At 37.1% G+C, this 14,608-nt stretch overlaps 1 protein-coding gene across 2 annotated transcripts in view; it reads right to left on the reverse strand.

Moving 5' to 3' along the window:
• Positions 1–14,608, reverse strand: part of LOC113038402 (bifunctional heparan sulfate N-deacetylase/N-sulfotransferase 1-like) — a 99,494-nt gene that overhangs the window by 36,920 nt on the left and 47,966 nt on the right. The window lies entirely within an intron of this gene.

Consider the following 14,608-nt stretch of genomic DNA (forward strand, 5'->3'; position numbering starts at 1 on the left):
TGGAGATTGGGCTGGCCACTCCATAACATTAATTTTGTTGGTTTGGAACCAAGACTTTGCCCGTTTACTAGTGTGTTTTGGGTCATTGTCTTGTTGAAACAACCATTTCAAGGGCATATCCTCTTCAGCATAGGGCAACATGACCTCTTCAAGTATTTTAACATATGCAAACTGATCCATGATCCCTGGTATGCGATAAATAGGCCCAACACCATAGTAGGAGAAACATGCCCATATCATGATGCTTGCACCTCCATGCTTCACTGTCTTCACTGTGTACTGTGGCTTGAATTCAGAGTTTGGGGGTCGTCTCACAAACTGCCTGTGGCCCTTGGACTCAAAAAGAACAATTTTACTCTCATCAGTCCACAAAATGTTCCTCCATTTCTCTTTAGGCCAGTTGATGTGTTCTTTGGCAAATTGTAACCTCTTCTGCACATGCCTTTTTTTTAACAGAGGGACTTTGCGGGGGATTGTTGAAAATAGATTAGCTTCACACAGACGTCTTCTAACTGTCACAGTACTTACAGGTAACTCCAGACTGTCTTTGATCATCCTGGAGGTGATCATTGGCTGAGCCTTTGCCATTCTGGTTATTCTTCTATCCATTTTGATGGTTGTCTTCCGTTTTCTTCCACGTCTCTCTGGTTTTGCTCTCCATTTTAAGGCATTGGAGATCATTTTAGCTGAACAGCCTATCATTTTTTGCACCTCTTTATAGGTTTTCCCCTCTCTAATCAACTTTTTAATCAAAGTACACTGTTCTTCTGAACAATGTCTTGAACGACCCATTTTCCTCAGCTTTCAAATGCATGTTCAACAAGTGTTGGCTTCATCCTTAAATAGGGGCCACCTGATTCACACCTGTTTCTTCACAAAATTGATGACCTCAGTGATTGAATGCCACACTGCTATTTTTTTGAACACACCCCTTTCAACTAATTCAACTAATTGCCCAATTGCACAGCCTTAAGAGCGTGCATATCATGAATGCTGGGTCTCATTTGTTTTCTGAGAATCTACTGAACCTACTGGTAACTTGTTTGCCACGTAGCAATAAAAAAATATACGAAAAACCTTGATTATTCTGGTTAGTCACATTGTACTGCTATTATTTTGAACAATACTGTATATATACACACACACACAAACTGAGTAATCTGTTTTTCCTAATAAACTCTTCATAATATTCAGTGGAAGAATTAAGTTTCCGTAGATAGTTTTGCAAGCCTTCACAGTTTAATTTTATAAACAAAATGTATAAACAAAGCTTTTTCTTCTGCTTTGTTTAGGTAGTCAAGTCTCTCAACATGCCTAATAAATATAGAGTAGTCAACATTTGAAGTGGATCAAAACCTTCCCATCAACGTTGTCGCAAAACCAAAACAATATCCGTTCTTGTCTTAGGACAACTTTGATGAACTTTTTTGATCCACTTCAAATGTTGACTACTGTACACAGTACACATATACAGTATTATGTACACAAAAGCTTTTATTTTGGATGTGATCAATTGTTGCCCAGCACAAAATATTTTTTATGATCTGTTATAGCAATAAAATTATGTTTTAATAAAAATGTTTAATAAAATATCAATGTAATATAATTGTGCATATTAATTTTGAAACTCTGAAATAATTAAACAAATACCAAAAAAAATAATTTTAGATTTATACATTAAGTAAATTTTAAGCAAATTTTGAATATTTTAAATACATTAAGGTTTATTTTTACATTAAATGTATAAATTCATGTATTTTTTCCCCTCAGAAATTATTATTTCCTAATTTTGCCAACCACTAATAATAATAATAATAATTGACACCAAATGAATGAATCACAAATTATTAAATATCTTTTTATGTTTAGTTTTGAGAATACTTGATAAACATGATTGCTCTTGTGCTCTGTGTTGTGATGTCATAACCTTTTCCATTTCAGAACAGGGCTTTTTTAGATTGAAAAAAAAGGGCCCCTTTAAAACTATCATAAACAAAATTAATTTCTTCTGTGGGAATATTGCACGTTATATCAATATTTAGGCCTAGATCACATAGTTTGAGACCTGAGGGGATTACGCGCACAACTTTCATGTAAGATGGGTTCAAATCAAGCCAATAGACCATAAAGATAGAAAGATGTCCTCTTCTGCTAGTGTGGCATCCCATATTCATTATTATTAGCTATTTATTGACTATACATTTTAAAGCAAGAATGTGCTTTGAACGCACAGGCAGTGGGAATTGCCGTCTCTCCCTTTCAGACAGCTTGAGATATTTCTCACTAAACATGGTCTTTGAACTATAGAGGCTTTTGTTTGCAGCCCTTTGCCTTTGAAACATTAAGATTTCAGCAAATTGCCTCCTCACATCTTTAGTTTTGGGTTGGAGATTAGAGCACGACATCCTGCTGACCCCCGAAAATAAGCTCTGCATGTTTTTAAGGCAAAAGCAAGAATCCAAAACGGATTAAAAATGTACAACACATTTAGTTCCTTACTGTGCACACTTGGCCAGCACTAAAATTATTATAATATAAATATATAAATGTAATGGTACAAATGAATATAATGCCACTAATGCTTCAAATGTGTATGTCCCCTCTATTAATGCATTGTTAGAGACCGAATGAACCTGGATAGGACTGAGGGAGAGAGACATGGACAGTCAGAGAAACAGAGCAAAAGATAAAGAGGCTGATAGGATGAGAGCAAACGATAGCCCCATAAAAACAAGTGTCTCCGTTGAGCAGATTGCTTGGTTCAAAGGGTAAAGATGCCACTGGGACAAATGGTTGGTAAACTCCCCAGGGCTTCAAACACTGAACTGACAAACAGCATTAGATGCCCAAAGGGCCTAGACACAGCACAATCTGGAGAAGGTCGGGGAAGTGTAATCCTAAATCCCTAATCCTGTTTATCTGGGCTGGACCAAATGAGCCAATGAAAATTAATGCGACTGGGTGAGGTGCAACCTGAAGAAAAAAAAGAAACAGAAAAGGAAAAGGCTCCGCAGATCAGTTTACAGTTCAAATCAATTAGATGCCATTACACAGAGGGCTCAAACATGGGAACGCAGAAGCCAGACAGCACACCAATGCAGACATACCTCAAAGACAGGTATCACCATAACCAGATTTCAATTTAGAGGCCAATCGCCGTTAGAGAAATCCAGTCTAATGGCTGATACTGATGAATAAACAAGTGTGAAGATCGAGGAGCTTTAGAAATCTTTCTTGAGATGTAAGGACTTCGCTGTCTGTGGTGACAGAACTGGAGGGGACACTCAAAGTCACTATTATGTATGAAGGCACAGTGGAAGCAGTAGAGAGCAACAAATCAATCTTCTCTGCTGGCGGCTCCCATCTCAAGGGCACTCAGTCTCCATCAGAAGACTGCATTTGCCCTTGCCAGACCAGACGGTGTGTGTGCTGAGCTCTATCCTGTGTGCTCTCACACCCGCCATCCACACACACACAAGTATTTGATACAACTGTACTGGTAAACACTCCAGTCTGTCTGCACACAGTGTGCTGCCACCATCCTGCTGCCGGTGCCAAGCTTGAGGACAGGCTGACTTGCCAAAAGATCCTTCCCCACCCCACGCACAACATGGGCCGCATTCGGCTGTATCTGTGCATCCACCGCACCGCTGATCTAATGTCCATCCTAATCAGTGTGCATAATCTCCGGATTCACTGGGACTGCACTGACCCTGAGAAACCGGCCAGCAAAGACATGCAATCATGCGCCCAACTGACCGTCTTTACCACAGGAGAAACGGGATTATGGGTAGGGAGGAGGCTTGTCTATTAAAAATGAGGGAGAACAGTGGAGCCCGCAGGCTGTTAGGGTAACAGTGTGGACTCTCAGAGATTAAAAGAAACACAAGCTAGTGCTCTGACTGCATGCAGGATCAAAAAGCTAGTAAAAAAAAAGGTAATTAAATTCATGATTTTTCCATTAGATGTCATAGGAAATAAACATTATTTGTTTACTTTGTAAAACTGTAAAAATGTTTTAATATGTTATTTACTTTATAATAAATATTTGTAATGGTTTTGTATCATTTTTAGCAAATTGTAATTATTTTAAACAGCTAATTTATACTTTCATATATTTCTTTACAAAATGGCTGTACAATTATTTTACAATTAAAAAATAAGTAATAAAAAATCTATTTTAACATTTATTTGAATGTATTGTAAAAATACATTTAATTTTATGATTTTTTAATATATTTTTTTTCTGTCACATTTGATCAATTCAAGGCATCCTTGCAGAATAAAAATGAATCTCATAACCTTCGTATGACCTTTTGAACTACTGAACTGTAATTTATTCCAACATGTGTTATAATATAAATTGTTAAAATAAAAACAACTACATTTATTTTGAATACTTAATTTTTTAGTCCTTTGACTTTTAACTTAACCCATTGCTGCTTCCCCAACAAAAGAAATTACCATTATTATTAACAACCCATAAGCAATCATTTTAGCAGGTGTCACCCAAATGAGCCTACAATCATGCAAAATTAGCTAATTACACAGAGTCTGGGCAATCCTCGTGGTAAACAAACAAAAAAGAGTGAGCAGAATATAAACAGCAGCTAGGCAAATGGATGTTTTTCAAGACCAATCAGACACTTAGTGCACATGGATGAATCACAATAGAAGAAGTGGGGCCTACAGGGGTCCTCTTATCCATGAGACGTGGATAAAAGCTAGCCGTGAGGTGCATCAGTGCAGCTCCACCCTTTTCTCATGTCCCTCCGTCAGTCGCTGATATCCACACACCTCTCAGGCGGCGCGAAGACAAAAAAAGCATTTCAGAAACATGTTTGACACAGGCCCAGAAAGAAATCAATGAGCTGTCAGCTCAATCTCTTCCTGAGTGCGCCTTAATGGCTCAGACGAGAGAAGACAGTGCAGGCTTGACCCCATCACTTATAAAGTCATCCAAGCTTCGATTTCACTTTAAATGACAATCTGCAGGGTTAAAAGTGTAGAATTTGAGAGATACTTTGATTTAACAAACCGTCAAGCCCCATGTGGACATTAACCTCAGGTTAATACAAATTGAAGAGAGGAAGAAACTACGGTAGTCACTTTGTATCTACAAGTGAAGCTACACACTCATAACGACAACCAAACATCTTCAATTTCCAAAATAAATGATTTTACTTGTTCAGAATGACATTCTAAGCTAAAAGAAACTGCTTATGCCAGAGCTCTTGCAACACAGCGTGCCGGGAACGGGTGCAGAAAAACTTCCGTCAGCTTCTTTAAGGATGTCTTCAGTGGTAAGCCATGCTACGAGGGATAATTGGTAGCGTTGTGCATCCACTAGCAAATAAAAACAAGGGCAGGCATTACATACCGAGCCCAGATGCTCGGAAGCACCTCCGTCCCTCTCCTCTTAATTAGGTTGCACAACACGAAGGGAACCAGGCTATTTTTAGCCCCTTTAACTACCGAGGGCTCTCAAAGACCAGGAGAGAGTAGAAACAAGAGAGAGAGGCAGAAATGTCACCTTTATTTCAGAGAACACTGGAGCCACTAAGGTCGGAAAAATACATTTTGTGTTGCTTGTTATATCTCCGGTCCGAAAATTTGGCTTGACCCTGAAATTGCGTCCAAAGATAACAGTGAATTCATCTTGTGGGCGTTACAAATAAGATTACTCTGAAGGCCATTTGCACCGAATCAATTTTAGAAGAGCGAATCAACTAAATCAAATATTGCATTTCGTACACAAGCCTTCTGATGCAAGGCATTCAATAGCAGAATATGTGTATTATAATTCACTCTCCCTCACTGCGGATATCCTTATTAAATTAAAATATTAAATCAAAAACTGACTTGATTAAGAACATTTTTAGGCATAATTAATGTCAATAGTTCAAATGGCGAGAGTTGCACCCCACAGTTTAATAAACCGATATATATAGGTTTTCTTGAACACCTCAGCCAAAGTAATAAGACTACTCATAATCTATCCATCTATCTATACAACCAACAACCAACTAAATAAATAGATTCCATGGTCTGTCTGAATACTCCATTCTGATTGGCTGGTAGGTATGCATTAAACCCATTTAATGCTTAGGTAGTTCCAATTCAGTTTAATCACTGTTCCATATTACTGTGCTGCTTTAATTGATGCACACAAACACACACAGAGAGAGAGAGAGAGAGATGGAGAGAGAGAGAGCGAGAGAGAGAGAGATAGAGAGAGAGAGAGAGACAGATCGCTGATTGCGCTGCACACACGCATAAACTTGTCAACTCTTCCCCGGTGATTTTTATTAATAAATTAGCCTAGATACTAGATTGTTACATTATATTCTTCAACAATGAGGTGGTAAAATCACTGTTTTTGAAGTAATTGTTTGTAGAGAGACGCGCAGATGCAGGTAACGCACACACAACTATCATCTCTCTCTCTCGATCGATAAATACCGCACCATTTCATCTTTGAAGTGGACAGAATGCTAGGGTTAATGAACCATAACCGATTAAAATAACGGTTATTTTTACACTTCCAGGCAAATCTTGCCATGCACTAGTTTTGACTTGTTTATAAGTTGGCAAATAACCAACTTGGCAAATCGGGTGTTTCTTGGCCTCCACATCATGCATTTAAAATCCTTTAATTCACAGCAAGCCGTTGATTTTGCTATATAAATGTACGTATGTATATAAATGTGTGTATATATATATATATATATATATATATATATGTGTGTGTGTGTGTGTGTGTGTGTGTGTGTGTGTGTATGTATGTATGTATGTATATATATATGGTAGTTTATGGCTATTTTTTATTAGTTTAGGGATATTTTTATGTTAAGAACAGAATAGAATCAGTTAGAAATATTAAACATATTTAAAAGGGGATAAGGGGTGCTTCACTTTGTATAACATTTCCAATTATATGCAGTCACACAGGCCTAGTATGGCTAGAAGAAAAAAAGAAAAGAAAAAAAAAACTTGAAAAACTCATCTTTGGCCATATCTTCAAAAAGATTCCATTCTCTGCTTCGACTGCTGTCCTGAGGCCAGTGCCATATCCTATTCTCTCCATCAAACTCGGTGGAGACACAATACCACAATGCTATAAAGAAGGATATAACAGGCTGTCTAATCTCCCACAGCTCATGCTCGATTGATCCAGGACAGCTGCGCAAACCGCTTACATGTCTTTTTTTAACCCGTTGTTTAAAGGAGAACTGTGTCAAAGCAGCAGGTTTTATTAGCTGTGATTAGATGGGGTTTATTATGATACAGCCTAATGGAATGCCATCAGCACAGGCGTGGAGTTCTGCTCTGGAGTCCAGTGTCTGAAACACAATGAGACGTCTATGTAAAGCTCCGCTTAAGAGACAAACAACAATGGAGTGTCCGTGTCAGTTTGTACATTGCTCTTGTTATCCAGGCTCCATTTGTGCTGAGGCAGGACAAAAGACGTTTCAGGTTTGACTAAAGGGAGGAAATTCTGTCTCTGATAAGGCCACAGGCCATTCTTTTTTTCCTCATGTACAAGCATCAGGTTACTGGTAGAAATAGAAGTTTTTGGCTGATATAATTACAAATAATGACAACGACAATTTATTGGTTTATTGTTTTAAACAGCATTCATAAAACTAATAATCTAGATCAGAATCAGAATGAGCTTTATTGCCAAGTATGCTTATGCATACAAGGAATTTGTTTTAGTGACATAGGCTTCCAGTACACAGAGACAACAACACACAGACAAAAAATATATATGTAGGCAAATAAATAAGTGTATAAAAATGTTGCTATAAATGATAATGGAATAGGACTGAATAAGATGCAGGGATGTACTAGGATGGAGGGGTAACAAATAAATTAGGGGTGTGCATGGATAGTCGAACATTCGAATATTCAATCTTTAACTATTCGATAAATAAAAATTATATTCGAATTTCGCCAAAAAAAAAAAAAAAAAAGTTCACAAAACCTAATTTGGTCACTTTCTGTGATTCTCCATAGTATGTTTGAAGATGTATGCAAGCAAAAAAATAATTAATAAATGAATAAAGGGCCATTCACATATCGCGCCTAAACGCGTGGAAAACACTAGGCGCGCCGCTTTCTCCTTTCCAAAGCGCTTGGGCAGAAGCACTCCTGAGGCGTCTGCCATTGCTAAGCAACAATGATGCGCTCTCTCCATGAAGACGCGGAAAGGATAAAAGCATAAATGGATCTGCAGCACTAAAAATCGCTTTCAGTAGCTCTAAATTTATTTCAAAATGGCAATCCATATACAGCTATGATCAGCTGTTCCTTCATCTTGGCTGAGCTTTCAACATTGTTACGGGAAAGGATTAAAGCTGAATGTTTAGTTCTTGTCACATGACCCGCGGTTCGCTTGTGGCATTCTGAAAAGGTAAAATTAAAAGCTAGAAAATAAGAGAAAAATTACAGTTGCCTATACTACCAGTCAGAAGTTTTTGAACAGTAAGCCTGTTAATGTATTTTTTTTTTAAAGAAGTCTCTTCTGTTCAGGAAGCCTGCATTCATTTGATCCAAAGTACAGAAAAACAGTAAAATGTTTAAAATATTTTCACTAGCCTATTTAAAATAGCTGTTTTAGATTTGAATATATTTCAAAATGTAATTTATTGAACATACTGGATCTGTTTTTCCGCTTTTCTTTATTCTTTTTTTTTATGTATTATAGAAGTATCGGATGGAGACTCGGTATCGGCAGATAATGTAAATCAAATGACTCGGACTCTAGGGCAAAAAACCTGATCGGGACATCCTTAATCACATTAAATAGAACTGCAATCCAATAATTTATACAGTAGATTCAAAAAAACACTAAAACATAACATGTGGTAACATATTTCATCATTCATTCATTTGTATACTAACAAAAGTCCATGCATATCTTCAAGTAATTGTTGTCATATGTTCCAGTCAGAAACTATTGACAAGTCTCATAAGCAAAATCTAAAAATGTCATAAATTGTAAGCTGTATTGGTTTGATTCACAAAAAAAGTGTTCACAAGTTCACATTCAGAAAATGAACTATACTTGCCAAACTGTTTTTGTTGATTGATTAAGAAGAAATGACAGTGTTTCCTGCACTACTATTCCAGAACGAATGACTCAGAGTGTATTTTAGTACAGTATTCTGTCGGCAGTAGTGAAAGACTTCACACACAAAAACCAATAAAAAAAAAAAAAAAACACTAAATCTAATAAGTGTTAACGACAACAACAAAAAGATTACAATAAATGTTTTAAAGATTTCCAACCATTCCACAACTAATCAGGTATGTGCATTAGGGATGTGCCAATAGACGATAATATAGTGTATCGGTGATAGCAGAGGTCTGTCGATAGTCAAGACGATATTAGACTCATTCTCCTATTAATGTATTAAATAATAATAATAATAATAATAATCATTATTATTATTTATTTTTTATTGGGCGGCCTATTATAATTCAACTACCAAACTGCCCAGCAATTTCACTTCAGCACCGCATTTCACGCATGTGCGCAAATGAGGATTAGAGCCTATAGCTGGTGAATGAGTCTTCATCCACAAACAGACGTACATCGTCTGCAAATATAAGCTATTTCATTGCACTTTAACATGTAATCAGAACATCCTATATATGTGCAATATTTTAAACGAGCCCTCACTAACTGAGTCTAATGTCACAGTTGTGTTAGAATGCATGTCATTCTTGTTTCTGTGGTGGTGTGTCGGTCTCGTCATGAGGCGCGTGGTCCAGACTTGTATGCGGTGTATGACTGATGCATCAGTTCAATTCAACTTCATTCCAAATATATGAACTTACCGGTTTTGAATACTTTATATTCAACATGTTCATTTATGCCAATTATTAGTGTTAAACTGCTGGACTTAAAATCAAAGCTACTATCATTTTTCACCGTTGACTGATTTTACAGAACGTTAAGACTGATAACTTCTGTGTATAGATGTGGCAAATTTGTCACAGGACGCGCAATATGACAATTGCATCCGACTATATATGAACTAGCTGTTTTAAATACAGTATTTTTATATTTAACGTTAGTTTATCAGTATGTTCGTAAGTGTCTTTTTTCGAATATTGGTGATTCCGTAGGATCTCTCTCACACATCTTAAGACACCAAATAGTTATGATATGACAAGAACAAAGAGTCTCTCTCTTGCCTCACCCATGCACGAAAATATTGTTTATTGTCGATCTCATGGGCTGGCAATACGACGATTTGAAAAATGTCATATCGGCCAACACTACTGTGCATAGCGCACAAAATTAATAAGCCAAAAGCCATAAGGACATATGCAAGCTAAGACATAATGCATCTTCCATGAAGGATGTAGCCGACTATCCCATCTCACCTTCCTAATACTTGTCGGAAAAAGAGGCAGCGTAAGGGAACACCTTACTGAAACAACTTTGCCCCTATTAATGTGAGAATCCATCCCAGTGAGAATAAACATGACACCAGCTCAAAGACAAACGCGTAGCCTACATAAAACTGCAGGCTGAATCTACTCTGTAATAAGCAGAAATGAGAGCAAACGCTATTGTGTAGGGTCCTCACAACAGGAAATAAAAAAATAGTGCCTTAATCTTTTTGGCATATTCTATATGCAATATAGCTTTAGGGAACGAAAAGATTTCCTTTTTCACTTTGAGACAGGGAAGGAGGGATTTGGGTTAAGAGAGGCGAGGCGAAAGGAGGGAGAGAGCGAGAGTGGATGTTGCTTTAGAAGTTATAGCAATGCATCATGCTGACATGAACGAGGAACAGAAGGAGAGTGAATTTACTCTATTGGATTTTAGAGGAAACAAATACGACTGGCCACCCTCAAGATTCATCACATTGACTACCAATTAGACGGGCTGAACAGTAGCAGCCATCGATTTCTGACGGGTCAAACCTTACGTTACACCTTCATTGACGCTCACACGACTGCAGCTTGACAAAAAACAAGAAACAACTGTATAATCACACTACTGAGATTAACTGCTGAAAAAAGGAGGAGTATATGTGTTTGCAAGTGCGATTATGTGTGTGTGTTTTATTGGCCTTATTGTACTTTGCCTGAGCTGCAAGAAACAAAGTTCAAATCACTATAACATTGGCATTTTGGCGTGTGAACAGCAGTTTGTAAACAGAAACTAGGAATGTGAAAAACTACATTAATAATTGATTAATCAGCAGGTTACCCAAACGCTGAATGATCATAGATACATACATTTAAAATGCTTTATGATATATAATATTGAATTAATAATTATTATATAAAATATTAACTTAAAAATACATTAATATTTTATATGGGAGCCATATGTAAAAACACGAGGAAGACAAAACACATCCATTGATATTAGGGCTGCGATAATCGATTATTTTTTCGATGATTTTTTTCAGACCGATTCGATTTCGATTACCTCCCCATTAATTGACTACTAACAATTTGTGTCTGATTTTGCATGTTGATTTACATATCTGAATGGAAAAAAACATGAATTCCTTAACATTGCAATATATGTTTATTGCTCTTAAAATTACAAAATAAAAGACTGACTAAGAATGCATTACTTTGCAATAAAACCTTGAAGCCTTGAAAACACATAGCTTACTGAAACAAGCTTACTGAACACATAGGGCCTAGCTTACTGATAGGGGTGTCCATGGTTAACCGGTTAACCGATTAACCGTTAAAAATTGTGTAACCGAGTGAAACATTTTGCTCGGTTAAGTGACGTCAATGGCGTGCATTGAATTTAGTTGTAATACATTTTTGCACCACCAGAGACCGCCAGAGCGCTCCCAGACATTTGTAATGTCCACAAGAAGAAGTATGAAGCGGGCTAATACGAGTGACGGGGCAAAATGCAAGTATTGCAATACAGTGCTTAGATATACTTCAAGTACAACCTCGTTGTTGTAATCTCAACAGCCAACACCCGAGCATCATTAGGCCGGTCAGGACACTCTGGATGCGTGGCGAAAGCATCTCAGCTGCGTAGCGTGTCTGTTTTTAATTCGGTTCCCATGTTAACAGGTTAGAGCTTGCCGACTGCCTGCGTGAGACGCGCGGCTCAGGCGCGGCTCGACGCGTGCATGCTAGAAATAGAACCGACGCCTTGTTGGAAGCGTTTCCAGGCAAAGTATAATAGGAAAATATGTTTATATGTCATTTTGTACAAAAATACATATTAATTCATGACATTTTGATATTTGAAAGTCTATAGGTTGACATAAATTCAGATATAAATGTAATTTAAATAAATAATTATCGCTTTTCAAATATTGTACGTGTCAAACATAGTCATAGTCATAGCCTTAGCGAGGCGGCCGCGGAGTCTGCTTGTTACCTTTTGCCTTATACATTTTAGGCTTATTCTCAAATTCAGATTGTGTTAATGGGCGGCATTATTAGGCAGTTTTAATAGGACAATTTGACCGGAGAGATTAAATTTTGTCGGACATTCCTTTTTTTTTTTCGGCCAATGTCCGGAAATTACTATGGTTATGGTTACTATGGCACACTATGGTTAACCGAGTATTAACCGCTAAGGGCCTCGGTTAACGGTTAATGAAAAACTTGAGAACGTGCAGCCCTACTTACTGAAAAAAAGTTCTTCTTTCAGATGAAAATAACAACAACTTGATGTCTAGCATTCAATAAAAAGGTCACCCAAAATACTTGTTTAGAGCAATTGAAAGAATACAGTAACCAATGTAAACTTGAGGGCTTTAAACTAATACAGAGAGTGCTTTTCCAAAAAATAAAAAAATAAATTAACAGTGGGAGCCAGCAGCCTGTCATGGAGAAAAAAAAATCTCTGAATGCTCCACGTGAAACTTGGGTGTTTCGCCCTTTTTATATCGTGTTTAATGATTTTGATTAATATGCACGAGGGAGAGAGAGAGCAAGAAGCGCTTGTGTTGTTTGAAGACTGTGAGTGTGCGTGCGCAGCCGGGGCTCTCTCTCGTACACGCCCTGTCAGGTACAGCGATCAAATAAGGCTTTGACAGCCGCCAAAAAAAAAAAAAGATCAATGCAGAAAAACCCCTGGATTGGTTATATAACATTGGACAGAATGTTGATCCTGCCATCGCGTATATTCAGCGCACATAAGGTAAACGTTTTGCAAACGTTTTTTAGAGAAATAAAAACAGGTCGACGAATCGATGTGCATATTTTGCGTCTATGTATTTTTTGCGTCGACGTCATCGATGACCTCGACGCGTTGTCCCAGCCCTAATTGATATCTATGCAAAATCAGATGTACATATTTACATTCATACAAATGTATTTAATATTGTATTAATATTAATAATTGTATATTTATTATTTTATATTATTTAGTTGTATATTAAATTATTAAATAATAAAATATTTTATATTTTAAATTAACTATACAATAAAAATATACAATAATAATATTACAAATATAGAATATTATTAATTCAGTATTCGACAATTTATATATTTTCATTGGAGAACTATACAGAACAGTGAACATTCTGATGAGTGTCAGTTTTTCTGACCTGAACATTATAAAATAATATATATAATAAAATTTTATATAGAATTTATATAGAAAGAGAGACAGAGAGAGAGATCTTATAATAATGATGTTAATAAAAATATGCATGCATAGATGCACACACACAAAAAAATCTAGATATACTAGTGGACTAGTCAGTTATTTGACAACTAGTCTATTTTGACCCATCTCTAAAGGAACTCCCCCTTTTAAAATTCACAGTTTTTGCTGGAGTATGATGTACATATACAGTGTTCCAAAATGGATAGTTTTCACCGGTGTACATTCCCAAATGATCTGTAATCTGTTTGAATAGGGATAATCTACCAAAAGAGGAACAATCCAAGCCCTCCAAGGACCCACAACGGATGGTGTATTATTGGCAGGGTGTAATACGGTCTAATGTGGTTTCCACATCTCGAGGGCATGATCAAATAATCAAACATAACAAATAAAATTCCCCGTCTACCTGCTTTTGTTTCTTCCATCATCACTTTTCACCTCATAAACTTCGAGCAAAAGACTTTGTGTGCCCAAGACCAACCGACCAACATGTATAAACGTCTGATTAGCCTTGCTTTTAGATGAAAACTACACTTCTGAGCTCAAAGGACTCGTGACCTAAATTAAATCTGCACTAAGGCTTGGTCCAGCTGCATTTAGACACTTCAAGGACAATCTTGTCCTAACCCTGGAACTGAACAAGCGACGTCTGAACTTCATTCAGCCACAGGTCTCTCTTTTCACCACAGGTGCAGCCATCAGTTCATAAGGCAGCACCGCAAATGAAACTACTGGCAACTGCCACACTCTGCATCTCGTTTCTGATGCCAAATCCTACTAAGTCAGTCAGGAGGTGAAAGTCACAGGTATAAGCCGGGCCACAGGGTATGCTTTGTGTGTGAGCAGTGTGGGATAGTGCTAATGATGAGAGCTAATATATGCATCTTTGCCCGACTAAATCCACAGCAGTAACGGCTATATACAGCTGTTACATTTAACAACACTGTGTATTTGGAAATAATGTTTTTGCTACGTTAT

Source organism: Carassius auratus, chromosome 21 (genome assembly GCF_003368295.1).
Source record: "Carassius auratus strain Wakin chromosome 21, ASM336829v1, whole genome shotgun sequence".
In the NCBI taxonomy this organism is placed as follows: Eukaryota; Metazoa; Chordata; class Actinopteri; order Cypriniformes; family Cyprinidae; genus Carassius; species Carassius auratus.